Source organism: Lampetra fluviatilis, chromosome 31 (assembly GCF_964198595.1).
Source record: "Lampetra fluviatilis chromosome 31, kcLamFluv1.1, whole genome shotgun sequence".
NCBI classification, from domain to species: Eukaryota; Metazoa; Chordata; class Hyperoartia; order Petromyzontiformes; family Petromyzontidae; genus Lampetra; species Lampetra fluviatilis.
Genome location: NC_136305.1, coordinates 3915463 through 3932929, shown reverse-complemented (window position 1 = coordinate 3932929; position 17467 = coordinate 3915463). Strand labels below are relative to the sequence as shown.

Below are 17467 nucleotides of genomic sequence, written 5' to 3'. Positions count from 1 at the left end.
GCACGCATTGAGTGACACGTGCAAGAATTGTCGACAGGATCATTCGCGTGTTCGTCACGAAGTAACCCAGAATCTACTTGTGTTCTCACAGGGCTAGAGATGATCATTTGGGGGCACAATTACGGTCATGTCTAAGCTTACAACCAGAAAACTCCAGAAAAAAAACTTTCAAATGGACATCCCGAAAAACGACAGCCCGGATTGCGAGCAGTTTCACCGAGAGCGCAGGTTCAGCCTAAATGTATAGATATCGCAAAGTCTCGTCGCAACCAATACTTATATACGTACAATTCCCATTCTCAGTGAACCAAGTAATTCACCTTCTCTTGTAATGCGACAATCAAGCCGCTAGATAGCAGAGAATGCCCAAGACAGTTTACTAGTTTTGCACGTAATCGACGCATGAAAACCGTGCACACACACTCTGAAACTCCACAACCACCACAGGGGAGGCCAACACATTTAAAATAGATTCTGAAATCTAATCGGGACCGTGACCGTGAATAGTGACAATTCATGGAGTCGTGGAGCGGGTGAACCGAATAGTTACGTGGTCACACGATGCCTGGATGCTATACCGTGCGGTGTAATGGTTAGCACACTGGACTTGCAATCCAGAGCTCTCTGCTTAGTTTCCATGTCCCTACGATGCAGTTGAAATAATGAGCACATTTATGAAATCTTCCCCCACCCACCACCCCCAAAGTCTTTGTACACATATCAGTGTAAACGATAACACCACACAGTTAGTCGACTGGCATGTCACGAAAAATGGGATGAAGTGTGCGTACTCCGACCTCTTTCCCAAAACGTGTAGACAGTGTGGGATATCATTCATTCAGGACCACCGTCCCGTATTCACCACAATGGCGTTGCGACCCTTGAGTTTTAATTTTTTTACCGAATTCTAAAGAAATGGTTCTTCTTGTTATTTTGGTCGCCGGCTCGAGAGGGGCGGGCTCTTCAACTTGGTCGAGCAGAGGCTTTTCAGCCAGCAAAGCGATTTCAGGATGGCACTTTTACCTTTTATTTTTTGTTGCTGTTGTTGTTGTTGCTGCTGCTGCTTTGCCCGCTCTACAGGGTGCGTCTCTGTATTCTCAGGACAGCGGACGCATCCTGCCTGACCTTCCGCGACGACAGCAGCGACTTTTCCCCGCGCTCCGACAAGTGCGGGACAGTTTACATTCAGCGTGCCCACTCGTCACCGCGCGGTTTACACACAAAGAGTCTTTTTTGCGGTGGAAACAGCTTGCCGATTAGGTTTTTTTTGGCTTTTAAACTTTCCACGAGAAATTTACTTCGAGCGAGCCAAACGGAGGAAACATTCATTCTTCCAGCGGTACGCTCTCCGTCGCCGAGCGTATAGTCCTCGCCTTATAAGTGCACACCCCGTGCGTCGTCTGTGCCTCTGGCCGCTTTGCGAACAGCCGTATGGCGTGCGGGCGCAGCGGTGGCCGAGCAGCGACGATCACCACAACGAGCGGAGCACCGGACGGTTAAAATTCAGCAAGTTGGCACGGTAGAGGGGCACAGCTGGTGCATCTGCTAGTCATCTCAGTCGGTCAACCCATGCATGGCACCTGGGTCTGTCCCGTGACATCCTGTCAGCGAGCCTTCAATGCTTCACATGGCCTTGAAGTGCACCTGGCCTGGCACAGGCACCGTGGCAAATGGTGGGTGTTGTTGTTGTTGTTGCAGCGGTAATGTAGCGGTTAACGCGCTGTGCTATGAACCCGGCGACCAGAGTTAAACTACCGCTCACGGCCACTGACACCAGTAGTGATTATCTGAACCGGTCCTGGGCCTCTCCCCTAAGTTTACTCAGCCTCAAATGAGTACCTGGTGCAGTGTGTAAACATCACCACTGGGGAGACAAAGGCGGCCGGGCATGGTGCTGGCATTCATAGGTACCCACTAACAGCACTTGCCCAAAAAGTCTGTTCAGGCTATAAAGGGGAGATCTTTGTCTTTGTGCAGGGAAGGGTGAGTCACACCCGAAATTGCTGCTCTGGACACAGCCGATCATTGTTATCCCAGTGGCAAATAATAAAATAAATGACACTGACCCATGAATCCCTGCATGCACGCCTGCGCCGACATTAAGCCTATAACGGAATGCACACGGGGCCTAGATGACTTATAGCCGTTTGCCAATCCACCACTGGATGAAAGCCTCCCCACGCCATGTCAGTGATTGGTGGGGGAGCGTGTAAGACCATACTTCACCACACTGGTCAGTGCAGGTTGGCGAAGACATGGAGATCCCAGGAACAGTCGGTATACCACAAGCCACTGATGTCAGTCGCAGACAGGAACTGAACTTGGGTTACCTGGTTTAAACCAAAGTGCGATAACCATCAACCGCAAAAGGGACAAATGCTATAACTCGTTTAAAGTGTAATTCAGGCCAACTCCAAAACTGCAAATACGGAGCCAGATATAACTATTGTAACAGCAGCAATAAAGACAAGGAACAACCATGTGAACAAATCTTGACTTCAAGCTTTCGTGACTGCAAGAATTCATATTCTTTGGGTCTTTCGGTAAAGTCACGTAGATAGGTTCAAAGAAAATAACAAACAACTACGGCGTTTCGACCGCAACACAAGCGGTCGTCATCAGGATGATCGTCGTCATCAGGATGATGACGACCTATCTCCATGACTTTACCGAAAGACCCAAAGAACCATGTGAACATATTTTTTTAAAAGTCACATTTTCACCGAACGCAAGCGCAGTTATACAGAATTGTGCCTGCAAGGGATAAATGAGAATTCACAACCAATCACAGACACTTCAGTGACAGGGCCAGCACCTGACCGCTATATGTGTGTGCTGTATTTTATTATGTTGTGGTTGAGATGCACCGACTCACACGTCCGGGCAATAACATGAATTGTTGTCGCTCTTCAGGGTCGCGAATTAATTCCATAATTAATTGTCCCGTCTTCTTTTACACGCTTTCATTTAACTCACTCTGTCTGTTGTTGTTGTATTCCCAAATATTGTAACTCAATTTTAACCCACTTCCCAATGTAGTATCGACTACAAACTTGGTATACTTTTGTCATACTGATGACAATACTATATTCTATCATTAAATCAAAATTAAACAATCTTTTTTATATGTTGTGTTTTGGCTTGGGTCTAAATGTCAACGGTAAACTGACGTTGGCTGCAATTGACCACGGTCGCTTACGTACTGGCAAGCTTCGGGGCCACTTCCTGGAGTCGTGGAGTTCTTCCATTACTAGTACATTTCATAAAAGCGTGTTTTTTTAAAAGTTTTTTTTTTAATATTACTTATTACATTGGGGTAAATATTACCGCAGTGGCCACGAACGGCCATAGGTCAAGGTCAGGGTCAGGTTAATAAATTGGGTAGAATAAATAAACCCCCCAAAAAACAACCAATTCTGACACCTGATTTGATGCATGTATCGCGAGCTTAGGAATCGATATTAATCGATGCAAAATTAAAACCGCCACTATGTGATATGCAATCTGTGGAAAGCAACGCATACTGCATGTACAATGTATTTTTTCGTACATAAGTGCCATTTACTTGAATGCAAGCTAATTGTAAAATTTATGGGATGAATAAAAATGTACAAGACCTTCCCAAAGCCTCTATCCTCTTAAATAGGATAAAAAATATATATTTAAACTCTATGTACTTGCAAAAAAACACATCCTTAAAAGTGTGAACTGTATGTGGTTTATATACTGTCGAATAAAATAAAATACATTTGGGATGAAGTCTTAAGTCCGCATAAGCTCCATGCAATGGATTCCATCATCCAATGACAGACAAGACGCAATCAGGTCGCAACTGCAAAAACAATACATTCATCACAGCACACGGCGCCAGGAACGGCTGTTCAAGATAAACAATTTATTTTCGGGAAAACGGTCCGCTACCCAACTCATTTTAACACTTGATAATTACGATTGTAAAACGGCCAGTGACTTCTCTTCCTTATTTGTATTAATTAAAAACAAACTTTCCTCCTGATTTAATCCCGATTGTGCTTTTGGCGGCACGTTTGGATCCACGGTTGCCAAGATGTTAACTACCTCGCCTGGAATACAGGAGGCCATCGGTTAGATCCTGACCGTGACAACAACCGTATATTTGGAGTTTGAATGCCCTCCCCTTGGCCGCAAATTTTTTTTCTCCCCATCCTCCGGTTTTTCACTCCACATTTCCAAATAAATTAGCAATAAATTTCCACGTAATAAGCCACTTCATTGGGCTATCATTTGTGGCCAGGTCACTTCTGAAAAACAGCTATAAAGCACAGTGGGCCTTACCTATTAATATAAAAATAGTAGAAACAGGATCCCTTTCTTCAGATCCCTCGACAGGGCCATGCAACCGTTTGTGTTGCAGAACGGCCGCGTGGAAGCAGACATCACAGACCTACATCTGAGATCAAATTCAAGTGACCTCTGGCTCACAAAGTCAGGGGCAACACCTTCCCAATAGCCCGGCCACAGAGAGTAACGTTAACGGCACGATGGTCAAAATCGTTACTTTAAAACCTCAGAATTGAAATTTAGCCCAATGAAGTGTAAAACCTAATTTTATACGATGTCTTCTGTGTTTGTGTGTGCGGTCATTGCTGATTGAGTTGAGACCATCAACTTACTCCACTTAAGAACCAAGTTCATGCACAGCTGGCTGAAACCCCAGATTTGAGCCCAGGACCTCGGCAGTGTAAACTCGGCACTCTGACCTCTGAGACACCAGACCACGTTTTATATTAACTTCCAAACAGAAACCCAGCAACGCATGTTGGTATTGCCCTGCAGAAAGTCCCAGGCAGCTGTAACAGGAGTTGAACCAATGAATCGTACATGCCGAATCGGCTGGAAGTAAGCAGACCGCCAGGCTACGTAGTCACCCACGCACATAGTGGATAGTCAGTAGCGCTGTGTGGTACATTTCCGTGTGCTCTAGATGCATAACAAACCGAGTCACACTTTGCACACGCAAAATTTGAGTCACTTCTGAATTGCAATGCAGAACACACGCTGGGAGCTTTTACAGGAAGTGAAGCTGCCAGAGTTTGCAGCGAAACATCGGACATCCCGCCAGACAAACCCAGGCGCAACCAGAAACACATGAGAGAGCTGTACGGCACAGCAGCAAAAAAAACCCCTCCCCTGTATTAAATACTCAATAGGCTAAGAATTCACGAAACAAGTGTTTATAATGATACGGATATGTCCATACGGAATAATTCTGGGCAACAGTGCGGAGTGCAGTTAGAGCCAATGTTGTACTGTTCTATGTTCCCAACCTTCACCAACCCCCACTGACCAGCGTGATGAAGTATGGTCAAATAAACCCCCACGCTCCGCACAGCGTGGGCAGACCCTCATCCAACAGTGGATTTCGAAAAAGGCTGTACATTAACATTTATACGCATTTAATTCACAAGTTCTATGTAAATTAACAATGGAAACGTTTTCAATGACACATCTTACAACAACAAAGTATGCTTAATGTTGCAATGTTATTGCGTAATGTATTTCAAGAGTAGCCACGCTCTGGTGATGTTTTTTTTCTGTTATGGTGACTTGTCCTGGACCTTAACCACAGACATTCCACCCAGTTCTCAGACTCTCAAGAATATTTCGCGAGAGTGACCTCTGTGCTTTGAGGTTTAAACCCTGGGAATAAGAGGTCAATTCATCACGGTCAGAGGCTAGAAACCAGGTCTCGTGAAATTAGACTGGTTTTTTGGGGTAATATCACCATAAGATTTTTTTTCACTCATTTTTTTTTAACTGTTTTATTTTACCGGGTAAAGCCCACTGAGCTATGTAGCTCTTATATTCTTGGTTCTTTCGGTAAAGACACGTAGAAGGGAAATAATAAAATAAAATTTATTGCTGTGGATTTAACACCTGATGATGATTGCTTGTGTTGCAGTCGAAGCGTCGTGAGAATTTTTATTGTTTTATATTTTTATTATTTTATTATTTTCCTTCTACGTGACTTTACCGAAAGAACCAAGAATATGAATCCCTGCAGTCACGAATTCTTTAAATCAAAATTTATGTAGCTCTTTTTCAGAAGCGACCTGGCCACAAGTGATAGCTCAACAAAGTGGCTTATCGCGTGGAAATTTATAGCAGCAACCAATTACTCTAAATGCAAGTTTCTAAAGAAAGGTGGGCATGGTTCTGCAAATGATGGCTCAGCATTCACTTTCTTTTGCTGTTGGGCTGTTGTAAAATAAAAAGACCTGCATTGCAATAACCACCGTTTCTTTTCCCTTATATGCAAGAGTTGAGAACGCAGTGAACCTCTGCTTGATCCGTATACCAGGGTTGACACCTCGGAGGTGTACCAATCTGGGACATGTAGTGAGAAGAAAAATATCTCACAATAATCACAAGAGGGGGGAAAACCTCATGTACACGCATTGTCTACAGTGGTGTAATATTACACGACTGACAAAAACAACTGGCACTCTTAATGTCCTGGGAAGACTTACAGATGTCTCAAAAAAAAGGATGACCCTGAGAAATCCAAAACAGGTGGAAAACCTCTCCGTACACCCAGAGCTTAGTTTTTTAATGAACATTCTCCCAGGTTGCTAGTGGACTGTGTAGTAGGTGGCATGTGACTATTAGCCACTGGCATAGCCAGAGATGGAGTGTGCCAGATGCAGAATCTTTTTTCCAGGTCACCGATCCAAAACGACCTGGCAAAAAAAATTCAGGCCTGCGTTTATTTGTCATCCATTCTTCCTAGTATCTCAGAATCTGCTCGGACAACAGGAGTGCCCTGGAGATGGAAGAAATTGCGTTTTTGCTATCCATATAAAAAGTGCCATCCAGGTCTGCTAGGAATGCCAAGTTCTAGACCTGAAACAATTCCATACCTCACCAGCACCCAAGCCACTGGCATGAATTGTCATGATTTGCGATCAGACTTTGTATTAATTAATATTACATGGGGGGTGGGTAGAGCAGCCACAAGTGGTTGCAGGTCATGTGATCCCACACTTCCCCCACGTTGGCCATTGCTGGTGAATGAACGTGGGGAGCCAACACATTCCTGCGGAGGGAGCTGGTTGAAACGTTGGGTTGCTCGGTCAATGGCCAGGGTCAACGGCGGCGTGGTGTATTCCGCAAATATGGCCAACTGTGAGAGCAGGCACAAGCCGGCGTGAGTAGGTTAAACGTTGAGTTTTATAAGGGCACCACGGGGTGACCAGCCCCTCCCCACCCAGCAACACCCCTCCCACTCCCCATCCAGCCCCACCCTCCCCACCCAGCCCCTCCCCACCCTCCCCTCTCCTTTTTGGATGCACGACGGACGAACACAATAATCCCCTGTGGGCTGGTGTAACCAGGAGGTTCCTACCAGTAAAATGTGGGGGCATAATAAAGTCTGCTGCTCGCCACGTAGCCTTGCAACCAACCCAGAACAGCTGTGCATGAAACAATTTCTTTATTACTGCTTTTTTGAAGTTTGTTGTCCCTCCCCCCACACCTCCAGTTAGCACGGTTGGCTATGTACGGTGCGAAAGAAGTTCAACATAATACATACATGGTGGCCACCCATTCAAGCACTATTCAGGCTAAACCCTGCTTAACTTTCGAGGTCTGATGAGACTGGAGTCTTTCCGGGTGAACGGCTTTACTTTACAAACAATTTAATTGCATCTTTCAGTCAAAACACGACATCCTGATTACAAATATGAAATCCGCTTTCAGATCAGATAAACAAACATGTTTAGAAAACTAAAAATACCCATTACACGGGCACCGGGGAGTGGGCTGTCCTTTATCGCGCTAAACACGGCCATCATTACCCAGGTTTCACGTCACTGAATATTTTTCACAGAGACGTCCGTGTTTTTCTACTTGTAATTTTTTCTTCTCTATTCCTGCCACGATTCGGTGAGGAATGTTTGGCCACAGCTGTCAGCGTGTTGTAGAGCGATAGGAGGGAGAGTCCGTGGCGGCGCTAGGCTTGAGCAAACCAAGAAGAAACTTAGGGCCCACGATCCATCAAACCAAAAATTGTGATGAAGCAAATATCAGCTCAAACTCAAATTCTAATAAACATGATCATTATCATCAGACATGGTCAATCTACTTTTGGATGAAGACCTCCCCCAAGCCACCGTCACCTCTCATGATCCTGCTGCACACAAAATTATTTAACCGCTCCATCTCAATGGTGCACGTCCTCTCGGACACATCACAAGCTAATCACAGCAACATAAACAAAATCCATTTAATCTCTCTCATTTGTCTTGTCCCGAATGTCCCCTCTTCTTCTTCTTATCTCACCACACATCGACATTTGTGTCTACATTTCTCTTATCTCACTACTTTCATAACTCTCGTCCACATCTCTTCTGTCGTCCCAATAGGACTGTAAACATCGAATACAGGATGCGGGGGGCCTACAAAAGATAATTTCTGCTGACCCCCCCCCCCCGCAATGGGCTAGCACCAACACCGGGGCAGGGTGGCGCTGGCTATATTTGTGTGCGTGCCGTTCGGGCTGGTTTTAGTGGGGCGTGCGGCGTGCCTAACCTTATTTGGTGACTGCTCTGAGCGCAACTAAGGACCTCACACCGAGCGCCCGCCGGTTCTGTTGGCGCGCAGTGCGATGAGGTTGAATTCTAGATTTGAAGTTTTAGTGACTGCAAGGATCTATACTCTTTGGTTCTTTTGGTAAAGTCACGTAGGTGAAAAAAAATAACTAAATTAAATCACGACGTTTCGGAGGCAACACAAGCTTCCGCCATCAGATGGGACAACCACAGAAAAAAAACAGAATTACTGTAGTTTGAAGTTCGCAAGTGGGCGCGGATAACGCCAAGGGACGACGCCGGGTGACCGGCGTGTTTTTACTTCTCGCTAATCCTTTAAGAAAGTCCTGGCGAGCGAGCGAGCTCAACCCCACGGAGCCTCCCGCGCAGAGACCGGATTGATGGCATTCCGTAGATTAACGGCGAGAGAAAAGATATTACTTAATAAAGGGTTTACAAGTCCTGTCGTGTAAAGTGCAAACATGAGTTAGTTGTGTTTTACGACAAAAAGAAACATCCTAAATATTTCATGGTTAGGAACGTATCATTGCAAGACATCTTATAGAGGTGGCCAACAGGCTTATTATTGCAAGGGAAATTATTATATCCCATGTTCATTCATCCAAACACACTTCAGATATCTTCAATAAAACTATAAAATGCTCAAACAAATGCCTACGGGAACTCACCATTCAACTTACCGATTCCGGCGTTGAGAAATGTATAGCCTTTGGGCAAAATTAGCACAGAGAAACTAACGGTACATTATGTACCAGAGGGAAGGAGCGTGCTGCACTACGAACCGAGCAAGCCGAGTTCAATTCCTGGCCACATGTATGTGTCGATGTTGAACTTATTTCGCACTGTGAGAAGAAAACCCTTATCTCGCATCAGCAGCGAGTTATTTAGAATCAGAATCCTTATTTCATACTGGAGGAATCCGATGAGCTATAATGCTCTTTTTCACAGAGGTCCAGCCAGGGCGGGTAAGATCGTTACAACAAAGAATACAAAAACATTTTATTTTAATGAAAATAAACAATTTTATACTCTTTGGCTCTTTCGGTAAAGTCACGGAGATATTTTACCAGGTAAAGCCCGCTTGGCTATTAGCTTCCGTTTTCAGAAGCGACCTGGCCACAAATGAGAGCTCAACGAAGCGGCTTATCACGTGGGAATTTATAGCAGCCATATAATCTATCTGAATTGGTCCTGTGGGGGATGCCTCTCCTTCACCAATGTGCTGAAATACGGTCACACAACACCCATGACCAGCACGGCATGGAAGAGAAGCCTTTATCCGGCAGTGGAATGATAAAGGAATGAAAGTACCAGTGTGGTACACTCAAAAAATATGCATACGAGGGCTGTTAAGTCTCTTGCGTTACCCGCGTGTCATACACACACTAGGGCGCCTGCTAACGCACGCCAGCCTCTCCCTACCCACAGACAAACTGCCACGGTTAACTATTCCCATGACCTTCACGCGCCGTTACCTCCACCTACGTTGAAACTCGGTCGACCGGACTTGGCTCTGGTCGTCTCACCCACGGCCGTGTTCAACCATCGTGCACTGCAGATAAAAACCCTTCTTCTTTGTGCTTCTATCCGAGCAATGCTCAACTTTGGAATTTCCCTTCCATAATCTCTTTCCTTAAGCTCTTGTAACCTTGCCTAATTCAAGAAGAATTTTTTCTCTTGAACGGGTAGGCTTTCGTAACCAATTTTGTTCATGAATATTGATGAAACAGTTTTTTGGGGTTTGATCGTGTAAATGTATGCGGATATTCATGATGACGTTTGTTTGGGTTAGATCACGAAGAAAGCTCCCAACACGTGGAATGAAACATCGGGGCATCCTGCCGAACAGAGGGCTTGTCATCTTGTTGAATATTCTATGCCGGTCATGAAGGAAACAGCTATTGAGCACGGGAAGTTTAGGAACACATGACAAGCACCGATGACTTTTAATTGCCTCTCGGTGGTGCAGCATCACCACGTGGTGCTCATTTAACCCTTACCCTTGAAGAGATGAGGGCGGAGCGGTGGCAGTGGTTAGCGCACTGCTCTTTGAACTTGGGAGATCCGAATCCAATTTCTGGCCAGGGCTAACGTCTGCAACGAGTGAAATGGAAACCGGTTCCTGGGTGCTGTCCAGAGGTCGCAAACGGGTTTTGATTCCTTACCCGTACCCGACCGCACCAGGGTCGCAAACGGGTACCCGTACCCTACCCGATACCCGGCTACCCGTACCCGGCCGGGTATCGGGTAGGGTACAGGTATCGGGTACCCGGTTGCGACATCTGGTGCTGTCCCTCCAGCAACCTGCACTGGAGCAGCGAGGTGATGTATGATAATAAAAAACAATTAAAAAAACAATGTCCCATGATGGGCATGACGAGGCCTTCGTCCAACAGTAAATTAACCAAGAGACGTAAATTCAAAAAAAAAATCATCACCAGTATTTCTATTCGAGACGATGCGCCGAGTTAACAAAGACTACGACTCTGTGACGAAGACTCTTCAAGGTTGTTTTTATCGCTACGGTACAGAAACTGCAAATGCAAGTTATCATCGTTGCGTTGTCATTGTGCGCCACGTACTTTCAAGACAATATGAACGTAAAACTGTGAAACCGACGGTCGCCAATAACACGCATCGCAATTTGCAAAGTACGCGCGAGATACTTCAACGTATTTTGGCTTTTGAGGTCCCTTTGTCAAGAATGTGCAATTTTTGGCCGTTATCCGATATGGTGGCATGGCTCTCGTCTCGTTCATTCTTTCTGCGGTCGACAGACTGTGGCTGCAGCTGTGCGCCACAAGCATTCATGTGTGCGCCACATGTCACGATAGGTCTTTTTGCCGGAATCCGGATCGTGCCGCCACACAGACCCACACTGCTCCTTAATGTGTGAGCGGCGGAACGCGCGGAAATCGGGACCCAATGTTGCCTTACATATTGGCCGTTGTGATGTGTGAAATACAACGGACAGCGGAAGCTATTGTGTGACGCGCCTCCCTAAAGTGTAACAGTTCCTCTCTCAGAGGGTGTGGAGCTGATAAACAATATTCATGTCAGAGATCGGAACAAGATAATGCTTCACTACATTTAAATGCCCTTAACCCTGTACACGTGCCAATTAATGTTGGGCCATGTCGGGTGGTGTAGGGTTTTAACGACACAACTTTGGCCAAACCAAAGAAAATACTGTAATTATAATTCGCATTACTGCATGTGAAAAGGCTGGATTCGTGAGAATTAACAGAACGTGAGTGAACACCATGCACAAATGAAAAGTAAGCTAAATTTTGGCAATTCTTACATTGAATCAAACAGCTCAATTCCTCAGTTCAAATCCAGGCAGCTCCTTCCGATTAACCTGGGTTCTCAAGTGTAATGGGTTGATGGTCTAAGTCTGGTCACCAACGACTGGACAAAAAAACCATTAAATGTAATCCGTCACTTAAATTGGCTTAACCTGCAGCTCTGAGGATTAAAACATCGTTTTTACCGTCACACGGCAAATATTACTCATACGGCAGAGCTGGTGGGATAGTGGTGCCCTCTACTGTGCAGACTAGGTCACTTGGAGGGATCTCAGAGGTAACTCTGTGATATCCGCTTCTGGGGGTCATTGCACTGCTCTGCCAGAGATCCAGATGGATCATTCGCCGTGTTAAATTGAAGCTGATAGCACAATCGAGGTAAATAAAAGTAAACACCCATGTGGGCAGGCGATGGGAACATTTCCTGTAGTGCGCATAGAGGTTAGATTTGTTTGAAGCGAAGGTTCGTCTCCGCTTGTGGTTGTGTAAATGTGCGTACGCTCAACGCGAAACTGCCAAGTTGTTGTAAGCCACAAGTGTTTAACATGCCACAGCTGCATACGCCATTCTGGAACCACAGCTGTTGTGTGAATAATGCACATGCAGCAAATGGACATGCATGCATGGACACATGGGAACCGCTGATAGATTTTGCGGAATGCTTCAGGTGAGGTTAACAATGTAAAATACGCCACTTTTTTCGTGGGTAAGTGCATTGGGGTATAAACCCAGGTACCGGAGTTAATTTCCCAGCAATTGCTACGAACATCAGTGGCGAATGATATAAGAACCGGTCTGGTTCCTCCCCTCACGGACCAGTGAGGGGAAGTATGGTCAAACAACATGCATGACTGACACAGGATGGGGAAGATCCTGGCTGGCTGGAGGGACAAAATGTGCACTTTGCCAATTGTTTATTATAATTAGCATTGCACTGTATTCTCAATAAGTCTTGCCTACAACCAAATCACCTTTAATGTGCCCAAACTAGTTAGATCCCAGTAGCTAACCAGGGTTGAACCTTAGTACTTGATTAAAGCCTGCCTGGAGAAAAAAAAAGATGCTGCGAGGTTGCCAGGGGAAGGCAGTACTGAAATATAACTTTTTTTAATCTACGCGTGTATGTATGCTAAACTTCTTTCGCGCCGTACATAGCCAACTGTGCTTATCGGAGGTGCGGGGAAAGGACACGGTACAACGCACCAATGGAATTGATCAAACATCCCAGTGTGTAGCAGGGCCTTTAAGAAAAAAAAGCCTAGAGCCTCAGTGAGGCCCCCCCCTTTTGTGGGTGAAGAGCATTTTTATTCAGGAAATATTGTAATGTGCTTGGACATATGCTGGATAAATTTGCAAACGGTGCACTTAGTATGTAATGGTGCAGTCTGGAAGAACGAATTTTAACCAACATTAGGGAATAGAGTTACGCATGAAGATGTCCCGTTGCACAAAGACAAGAAAATACAAGTTTATATTCATCTTCTTGGTTCTTTCGGTAAAGTTAAGTGACTTTACCGAAAGAACCAAGAAGATGAATCCCTGCAGTCACGAAAGCTTTAAATCGAAATTTAAGTTTATATTCATCAACCGTGCACCTTCTGCAAAGTGTAAAGCACCGTTGCGTTCCACAGAGCCACTCTTCTCTCCAAGGTTATAATTAAGGCTATTTGTCCACATAAACAAATGGATGAGGAGTACCAAAGGTAGGCAAGAGGATTAATGATGTTCAATAGCAAACACATTTAAGGGTCATCCCTCCAAAGGACCACTCGTTTGCACGTGATTTCATTAACAATACTCTACGGTTCACTGGAACACAGGAAAAGGAGTGGTGGTGCACACCCACAGGTAGATTGTGTCTGTGCTGTATATTTAACTTCCATATCCGGCTTTTATCTCCCTTTTCATTTCTGCCGAGCTGCTGATTTAAGATTTGTACCCAAGAAATCCATGGCAGTCGGGTCAAACCCACTCTCCATGCACCTTATCACGTCTGCAATTCTTGAAATCAACTACATATCAGTGACTGTTATTTAGATCCTAGGAAGTTAAGCAAGGATGAGCTAGGATAACGCTTGGGTGGGTGACCCATCATGCACAGCAATGATGTTGTTACAGGCTTCAGGGTAACGTAACTCTATGCTCCCACATTCACCAAACCCGCACTGACCAGCGTGGTGAAGAAAGGTCAAATCATCTTCACAACGTGGTGGTAGGGGGGCCTCATCCAGCAGTGGATCTATAAAGGGCTGTCTGTACACGTACATTGATACGTCGTGTTGTTTTACAAAATTAGGAAATCGGTGAGGATTGGTCGATGCTGAAAAATTTACCCTGTTGAGTGGAATCTACACAGTGAGCATGCCAACGTTGGGCCAACGTTGGGCCAACGTTGGGCCACGTTGTGCCAATCTTATTCCAACGTTCCACATATAAATATGTAAATCATGTAGACTTAAGGTCACCCACTGCTGTGTCAATGAGTCACATGCACTCCAAAGAGAGAATACAAATCAGAAATGTCATCTTCAAATGTCCATCTCTGTAAATAAACAAACCCACAAACGATTTCTTACACAATCACTCGTTCCGTCTGATTATTTGCATTTCTGGAGGTCATCTTAAGCACGAGGCTGATCTCTCTGCAGAGTGCCCGAGTTGCATGACCACTCCGAACACCACGAAAAATCCCCACGTGCGCCCAAGTACAGTCGTGATAACACGTGGTGTGACACCCACTTATCAACAGCAAAGATCGACTCAGCGGAGACGACTCACAGCAACATGGACTAGTTATGTAAACTGCTGTTTCACCGTATTCGTCATCGGCCAATTCTATAGAATTACAGTTATCTGGGTCAAACACAGCAGTCCGATGTTGTACACGTGTAGTGAGTGTACTGTACCACATCTAACACTTGAGTAGCAGTACACGTGGTGTACTATACCATAGAGCACACTTGAATAACAGTACGTGTATGGTGTACTGTACCACATCTAACACTTGAATCAGTACACATGTATGGTGTACTATACAGCAGAACACACTTGAATCACAGTACACGTGTTGTGTACTATACCACATCTAACACTTAAATAACAGTACACGTGTATGATGTACTATACCATAGAACATACTTGAATAACAGTACACGTGTATGTGTACTGTACCATAGAGCACACTTGAATAACAGTACACGTGTATGGTATACTGTACCATAGATCACATTTTAATCACAGCACACGTGTAGTGATTGTACCACATCTAACACTTGAGTAACAGTACACGTGTTTGCGTGCTATACCGTCCAGGAAACTTGAATTAAAGTAGAGTACACTAGTTCAGTGTACGATACTCGTGCATTTTCGTACACGTGTAAAGGAACAATGCAATCAAAGCTATGCCTCTTGATATGGACAATTTACTGCTGGATGAAGGCCCCATTACCATGTTTGACCATACTTCACCACGCTGGACAATGCGGGTTGGTGAAATGTGGGTCGGCGGTGTGGGAGAGGTAGTAATGGGATCAATCGATCACCGTGTTGCCACTGATGTTATCCGGGATTGGGGATTTAATTCAGAATGCCGGCCGGGTTCATATCACAGTGCGCTAACCACTGCGCCACCGCTCCACTCACAAAACTACAATGGGGTACAACTGTACAGTGTTATACAACAACAATACGTTTAATTAAACTGTTATACGATGTAACTTACGCAAGCATTGTGTATATGTACCGTGTAATGTTTTAAATACATTTAAACATGCAATACAGTACTCAATACAGTACTGTGTAGTAGCCGGTTGTTTTAAATATATTTAATCAGCGTGTTGGTTACAACAAGTTAATTTAACTAAAGTATGTGGTGCAGTAAACTTCAACAACACGACGGTACATGTTGTATGCGTGTAACAACAACAATAATCAACAACAACAACAAAAGAATCAACAAAGACGTTTACTGTACCGTATTGTTGTGTAAGACGAAGACTTTTACCACTTTCTTGTCGAAGCGATCGGCAACTCGCACGGCGAAAATCGATCAACTATGCAACGTTTAAGACCGTTTTTTGTAGTTGTTTAAACAGATAACTAATCAATAAAATTAAATATAAAAAGGGTCCGATGGCGATGGTGCAGTGAAGTCGTCGTGGAAGAACGGACCGCCCGAGACTCGATAATAGTTATTGCGAAAAGCTTTAGAACTTCTAACTCGAGTTTATCGTCGTCGTTATAATAACAATCATCATCGTTATTATTATTATTCGAGTGACTAAACCTCGCCACTCTTGTAGAAGCATTTAACGAAACAAAAATTCGATTGTTGCTTTGTGGGACCCGGCCAGGCGCGTGCGTTCCGTTTCATCCGAAGCAACGCCACCACGTGGAATTTATAGGGCACGACACAGAACCCACGTTTATTATAATTATTATTAAGATAAAAAAAAGTAGGATTCCTGTCCATAAAAAGAGAGAAAGTGAGGTTTGTTTTTTAAAGCGGCTGAAATAATACGAGTATAACGCCTTATAACAGTCACATATTTTTTTTGTTATCGCTTAACGCTTTTTTAGGTAAAGTCACGTAGGTAAAAAAATAATGATAAAATAATAATAAATGAAAATAACTAAATTAAATCACGACGTTTCGGAGGCAACACAAGCTTCCTTCATCAGGTGTAAACAAGTATAATCCGTAAAAAACAAAGTTTTTCACTATAAATCCTTTATATGCGTGGCGGCTAGAGTCCTCTCGTCCTCTGGCTTGAGATGGCTGCCACCTATGGGTCAGATGATTGCATGGCAGCATTAAGCAATTGGTAATTAAAAATAATATTTTTGTCCTAAAAAGTGTAAAATTTTTGAAAAAAATTTTCACGAAAATAAATTTTCACTCACAACGAGTCTGTGTGGAAAATGTCAGCTCGATTGGATCACGGGAAGTGGGTTAAAAAACGACCGAAAGATTTGCACGGTCGTAAGCGCGCAAGCAAGCAAGTGAACTTAATATAAAGGATTTAAAAAGCTTAAAATCTAGTTTTGTACTATAACCACGATTTTTTTTAATGGGACCTTTTTGCCAGAATCAAAAGTACTAATCGGTTTCAAAGGCAATGCGTAAAAAAAATCAGAGAATGTTTGTTTGCATGTTCACCACAAGCACCGTGTGGTTAATGTAGTAATCGATTCCTTGCAAAAGGGGCCGTCCATAAATGACGTCACGCAATTTTGGACGAGTTTTGACCCCCCCCTCGTCACACGGCGTCACAAAAAGTCAGACCCCCCCCCCCTCAAATATGACGTCACAAAGGTCTGCCCCCCCCCCAAAACCATATTTCTATTTGAAAATAAAACATGCTTCAAATCGCTTTAAACTATTGTCATTGTAGTGCGTACTTAATGTGGCGCTGCACTCTGATGTTGTAGGAGTGTTGTTATAACAATTAGTGTTGTTATAACAATTCTATATTTATTTAAATTTGCGCATTTTGATGTGACGTCACATTTCTCAACACCCTCCCCCCTCGTCACACATCGTCACAAATGTCTGACCCCCCCCCCCACCCC

At 44.3% G+C, this 17467-nt stretch overlaps 1 protein-coding gene across 2 annotated transcripts in view; it reads right to left on the bottom strand.

Annotated features, from left to right (window-relative positions):
• Nucleotides 1-16279, bottom strand: part of LOC144943462 (integrin beta-1-like) — a 48649-nt gene extending 32370 nt beyond the window's left edge. Inside the window, exon 1 of one of the 2 annotated variants that reach the window (XM_078870907.1) lies at nt 15870-16279. The gene's annotated coding sequence lies outside the window, so the exon portion shown is untranslated. Of the gene's footprint in view, nt 1-10073; nt 10105-15869 lie in introns of those variants that run through there. The other variant, XM_078870908.1, reaches the window with a different exon arrangement.
• Nucleotides 16280-17467: the final 1188 nt, after the last annotated feature.